The sequence below is a fragment of the Manis javanica genome, chromosome 1 (assembly GCF_040802235.1).
Source record: "Manis javanica isolate MJ-LG chromosome 1, MJ_LKY, whole genome shotgun sequence".
NCBI classification, from domain to species: domain Eukaryota; kingdom Metazoa; phylum Chordata; class Mammalia; order Pholidota; family Manidae; genus Manis; species Manis javanica.
This window is the reverse complement of record NC_133156.1, coordinates 8,645,412-8,651,910: the sequence shown is the minus strand read 5'-3', so window position 1 is coordinate 8,651,910 and position 6,499 is coordinate 8,645,412. Positions and strand designations below refer to the sequence as shown.

The window sequence follows — 6,499 nt, the reverse complement described above, 5'->3', positions numbered from 1 at the left end:
TTCATTACTACATGTCATTGATTTGAAAATGGATTTTGTTCCATCGTGGTACAGCTGTGACAAAACAAAACAGTGAGCTCTTGCCAGCATTCTCCGGAGTGGCTGGCGCCTTGAGAAGTCTATAACCAACAGGGTCTGCGGAACAGGTTACTTAAAAAAATCCAGCTGGGATATATGTGAGCTTCACAATGCCAACTCCACCTGACAGACCGTTTTCAAATGGAGAAAACCCCAAGATGAATTCCACCTCATACTGGGACTCCCAGAGCACAGACTGCCCGAATATTTGAGAGAAAGTTGCATAAAGGTGAAATTTCTTCCTATAGGGCTTATTTACAGAATGGAAAGAGAACCTAAATATGTTACATTTGTTCCCTACATAGAGCTCCCGCTGACCTAACGGGGGGTTTTGAACAGGAAAGAAATGTGGGTTGTGCAGTTAAACTCCTGCATGGGGACGTGCGTCCCAGATGGTGGCCCTTGACAAGCAGCCTAAACATGCTTCCAATACAGGAGCAGGGAGCCCGTCCAGAAGGAATGCCCCTTTTTGTACCCTCGGTTTTTACAAAGACTTTTTGAATAACTTGTCTTCGTTTTAATGTCCTTCGGTGGTGTGTATCCTCACCTCTACTGACAGCATTTGCGCCACAGTCCGAAGGCCAGGCGGGAGTCTGTTTCGGAGGCGTGCAGACTGCCCTCCCGAGGTGGGTCGCAGGTGGAATGTAAGCCAAGCCGTGACACAAAGTGCTTCTGGAAAAGGCCAAAATACTGAAAGATCATTGGAAAGCAGGCATGTGATTTCTGAAAGACAAGAGAGAAAGGAACAGAGCATTTTCATGCCCCAGCAGAGAAAGATTCCAGCAGAAAGCATTTCATTCCAATAAGCCTCTCAGGCGAGGCTGAGGCTGGAGTGGGCTTTACTGGCCAGCGACACCCCGCGGAGCCGCCGTGATTGCTGGCTGCACGCCCCGGCCTTGTCCGGATCTTCAGGGGCTGCCTGGGCACCACCGCCGGGGCCGGGGCCCTGAAGGAGGCTGAGGCTTCCACTTCGGTGCTTTCATCAGCCCCCGGCTGTCCGGTCCCCACTGCCTTCAGACCCAGGCTTGTATCTTTAAGTCATAACGGGTTGTAACAAATGGACTCAATCCCCTGAGGCCATGTAGCTCATGCGGACACTCCTAATGATTTTAAAACGTGTGGCTGCATCTTGAGAAAGAACAGACCTTGACATAATATCCGTTATCAAACACTGGTAATTGACACAGAGACAGGCTGCACTTTACACTGGGTTATAATGAATCTGCTCCAGTGACCTCAAAGCCTGCACTTCTGAGCAATCCAGGGCCCAAACCTTGATGCTTTGTCAACTGCTTCAGGAGAAATGAATTACGAATGAGGTACTAATGACGTATTTCATCACCTGTTTACCTTCAGTGATCAGTTGTCCTCCTTTACTTTACCAGAAACACATTTTTTGGAAGCTACTGTCAGTTGGAATGGCCTCTTGTTTGAAGTGGTTATAAAGTAACACATACCTGAGGAAACCTGGCTCTTCGGACAGACTTCTGGTTCTGGTACTAAAGTTCTGCAGGAAGGGAACAAGAAAAAACAAATCAGAGCTTTCTAAACAGAGAGGAGAGAAAAGGCTAAATGCTCCTGCTTTCTTCCGTTAGTATGGGTGTATTTTCAAGCAAGGACCACCAATAAAGTCAATCCATCAGAGATAAGTTCTTATAATTTAAAACCAATACTGAAGCAAAAATAGCAAACATATGTGATACATTTCTTTTCAGAATCTGTACCTATATAAGGGGTAGAGCCACAGAGGTCTCCTTCTATACAAGAAAGATCAAAAGAATGAGGTTCAGATCCCAAAATGGTTTTATACTCTCTCATACTAAGTAAGCAATCATAAACACAATTCTCCTTTCTCTTTCATTTTAATAGCTCTTTATGTTCAGTCTGATTTATTTCAAATCAACAGATATTTGTGCTGTAGGGACTAGGAAAACATCATTAAATAGCCGTAATAACCAAATAGCTATAATATGAGGTAGATTAAAACAAGCAATTTCTTTGAGAACTTTTTCCTATTTATTAAAACCTTTAGATTCTTTCCTTTTCTATTCTTTAATTTTCATATAAAAATATTATATTGAAACCCATAAAATCTAGCTTAAGATATCCTAGTTTCTAATCCTAGTGTAATTCACGAAACGGCAGCGGTTCACAATTACGCACTACACAGAATCTAAGCTCTCCTGGTCGGGGGAGCTCTGTGCATCTAGTGACTATATGAGCAGACACTGCAGTTCCACAGGACAGACTCACCTGGAAGCAGCTTAACCTGGGAGGGCGCATACAGGCCCCCTTATCTACAGCGGGAGGGAGTCTGCCCTGGGCTGCGGGGTTCAGGAATGCCAATGCATTCCCTAGGCTCTTCTTCTTCCCTGTTAGCCTCTGTTTCCCATCTTCTCGGCCTCCTTTTCAGGCTGGCCCTCTCCTCAAGGGAGTGAAGTTGTCCATTAGCATTTATAGGCTTACAATACCCTTTGCAGCTAACGAATCCAGGGAGAAGAAATTACCTTTTCCCAGGAAATTCTAGAGAAAGCCTTAGTGGGGCGGAGCCGGGTCCAGCTGGACTAGATGCTCCTCGTCCAGCGATCCCCGCACCAGGCTGACGGAGGGCCCAGAAACCACACTGCGTGCCCACGGCCACGCTCAGGGCTACAGGGAAATGGCTCAAGCACAGCAAACACATCAGATGGGTTTTTTACCAAGATGATGTGTTCAGTCACGAAGAAAATCGTGGCCTGGTCCATACGTGCCTTCTAACTGGGGGCAGCTTCTCAGGCACCGGCTGCCTCCCCTCCGCGCGCCCCGCCCCGCCTCGCAGATGCTGCCCTGGAACGGCCGTCATTCCCATCTGCCGGGTCCACCTCCTGGCCCGAAATCCGCACGCCGCCTCGGACTGCTGCCTCGGCACCTCCCTCACCAGGAACTTGTTTGGCCTCTTGGGCTGGTTCCTGGGCCTGGCTCACTTGGCAGGCTGATCCCTGGCCCCTTTCTGCCTCCGCTTACCCTGCCAGGCCTGATTTCTAAGGAACCCGCTTCCACGCTTCCCCCACATGGCGCTCCATCTTACTTCTTACTGCTGTCCAGTATCCAGAGACAAATGTGCCCAAAGACAGACTCTTCTCTAAAATAATCCTTATTGCCTAACGTATGTTGACTTTGTTTTCTGTCATTTTCAATAGTCTAAACTAATAAACTTTACAATTTCTATCTCCATTAACTTACATATTTTTCTACCTCACTCCCCATTTCCTGACATTTAAAGTGTTGTAGTACCTAACAGACCGCAGAACCATGATAAAATGGAAAATGGTACACATTTAGATTAAGAAGGCATGGGTGCAAGGTTCAAGTCTCAAGCTTCTTATCAGATGACTTCTTGCAAATCTCTTCACGTTAAAATGCCAAAAAAATCAGTAAAATGAAGTCCTATCCTCAGGTGCTATTGTGAGACTCGGATACTGCATGTCTGCCATCCGAAAATATTTTTCAATGGCACGTTATTTACTTCTCATACTTCCTTTCATAATGATTAGTTTTGCTTCTTCCACCAAGTTAGACATATCTGAGAGAAAAAATCATGATTTATGAACTATATACTCCTAGCATAGCTTTAGGAATACAGTAGATGCTTATTAAGTACTTCATTCTTGGTTCTGAAATATAATTTAAGGAAAAATATTTGACAGTTTTGATCCTTTACATTTGAATGTCATTAGTATAATCAAGCTCCAAAGTCAAATCTTATCATTAGGCAGATGGAATAGATGCATAGAATTCCATCTGCACAGAAGTGGCCAAAGAGAACTGTTAATTTATTTCCTTTTGAAGAAGAAAGAAATGGAAAGGCAATTGCAGTATAAAAATAATTACCCAGTATGTCATCGTAAAGCTGGGAATACCTGCTGAAACTAGTGAAGTCAGCTCAATGCACAGATCATATTCCCCCCAGTCTTCTACTGCCATGTAAAGCAGGAAAAACAAATGTGGAGGGTGAGGAGTGACAGACAGACACAGGACAGACACATTTCAAGATCTGAGAACATCATCCTATAAGTGAAAGTCTGGTTCTGGCTGTGTCTGAACTTACACTCCATTCCTGTCTTGTGTTTCATGGGGCGCCCCAGCATCCTTGTAATAAATTCCCATATTTACTTAAGATAATTTAAGTTGGATAAAAATAAACCTTGATAAATAGTTTAATAATAACACTCCCAATATTTGAAGCAAATAGAAACTTTATCATTAATCACCTCATGAAGGAAAACTAAATATTCATTTTGCAATATTAGCATAAGTATTAGGATGAAAAAGTTGAGGGGATTACTATGCTGATGGACAGCGACTGTGATGGGGTTTGTGTGGGGGACTTGGTGACGGGGGGAGTCTAGTAAACATAATGTTCCTCATATAATTGTAGATTAATGATACCGAAAAAAATGGTGAGAGGGATTTTATTTCCATGTAGAATGGACACTGACTAGAGGAAAGAAGAGATCTTCCCATGCACTAGAAAACCAGGTTCCTTACTAATAGCTTACAGTGGTTGAGTCCAAATTCCCAACTGGACTCAGATTTTAACTAAATCCCAGCACTGTGACATAATGGCTATGTCAGCATTCACAAATCACATAACATCTTGGGTCTCCTTTTCCTCTTGATTAAATGCAAATAATAATAGAATCCAGTACAAGAATTGTGTTCTGAAATATACCTAGCATGCTTAGAACAGTGCCTAGCATACAGTAATTATACAGTTGCCATAACTGTATTTATCACTGACGTAGTAGGGGTTTTTGAAGGGTTGAGGTTAGCAGTCTGATCTTGAAAAAAGAGCATCTTAGAACTTAAAAGTAGTTTCAGTCTGTTCATGCTCCCATATCAGCTCCGCTCTGCTCAAACAGTTCTTTCTTTAATGACCAGCCTCAGCAATGCATCTCCCATCCCTGGCATGCCAGTGAATTTGCACTTGAAGCCACTGCATCAATAGCATCCATTCAGTTTTGTCCCTACTGTCTTGTGTCCTATTATTATATCCTTAGCCTTGTGAAACTACCAATGACATTCTAATCTTATGTGCCACACCATCAAGAACCACCAGAGAAATTTTCAATATTTGCTAAGCTTGGCTTACTGTGAGATAAATATGCACAGGTATACAACAGGAAGATTTTCATCAAAGCAAAATAACACAAAGTAAAAAAAACTCACTATCTTAATTATTCATTTATGACCTCAAAGTTCAATTAATGGAAGGCCTCATTCTGTAAACAGTCCAACTAGTGACCAAGTGTTTACTTATTAATCCATCTTCATAGTCATTTATCAGCTTATCAATTAAATCTGTTTGTCATTTCCTGTGATTGTTAGTCCCCATTTATTGTATCCAATTCTATCTTTAAAGCGTTATCTAGTGTGTGTACTGGTGAAGTACCAAATTATTGTGACTCTAATGTGGGTATTTCTACCGCTTATCAAGCCTAGCCAGAGTTTGGGGAGGATCATAAAGAAGATTTAATTAAGTAATTTCATTTTACTAGTTGCCAGCATTTCTGGCAAAAGATTAGGTGCGGTACAATACTGCAGTTAGTACCAAAATAAAATCTAGAGCCCATCTGTACATTTCATTTAATTATATTACTGCTTCCACCATGAACATAGGAAATTAAGTGTTGACTGGAGAAGCTGAATCACAAAGAATGGCCTCTAAATAAAAGAGCCTTTAGAAACTAATGTGATGTCTTGGTTGAAAGATGCTAAAACTAAAATTTTAAAGTAGGCTATTTCAGGGGAAAAACTAAAATATCATCTGTCCAACAAAAGTACTTTTAAAATATTATGCAAATAGCACAACTTCTAAATATATTTTTAAAGTATTTGTTTCTTCTAAAAGTAGACAGTTAATGCTAACTTTTAAAAGTAACTCTGAGTATCAAATGGCCTGACAGCTCTTTGACCATATACTTATGCATACAGGTAAGAGACTTCACTCGTAATCATTTTCAACTTACCTGAAACTCACCAGGGAAAGACATCCTAAAGAAATAAGTACCTGTGTGGTCTGCAAATGAAATGGTTCTATTTTCACTTAGCTTTTAAAAAAATTGCTCATATTTGTCTTAAAGTGATGACATGCTAATATATATTTTCCAATGTTATGTGAAGGATAAACATTCTTTGGCTATTCATTTTTGTATGTATATCTGCTATGTGGTGCTGCCAGTGACTAAAGAGAGAAAACCATTTTTCTCCGTTTAAACCTGTGCCCAATATTCTATCTTGTGCTATGGAAGGACATTCTTAAATCTTCCGAAAGTCATTAAAACCCACTCTCTGCTAATAGAGAAAATGATTTTCATTTACTTGTAGTTATTCAGACAATAAATCTAAACTGCTTTGGGAGGGCTACACACAGCATTAAGGA

At 41.4% G+C, this 6,499-nt stretch overlaps 1 long non-coding RNA gene across 1 annotated transcript; it reads right to left on the bottom strand.

Moving 5' to 3' along the window:
- Nucleotides 1-358: 358 nt before the first annotated feature.
- LOC140849217 (uncharacterized) lies at nt 359-2,867 on the bottom strand. The gene is made up of 3 exons (XR_012131087.1): nt 2,778-2,867; nt 1,536-1,585; nt 359-801 (listed from the first exon to the last, which is right to left on the bottom strand). It is a non-coding gene; the product is annotated as an uncharacterized lncRNA (long non-coding RNA).
- Nucleotides 2,868-6,499: the final 3,632 nt, after the last annotated feature.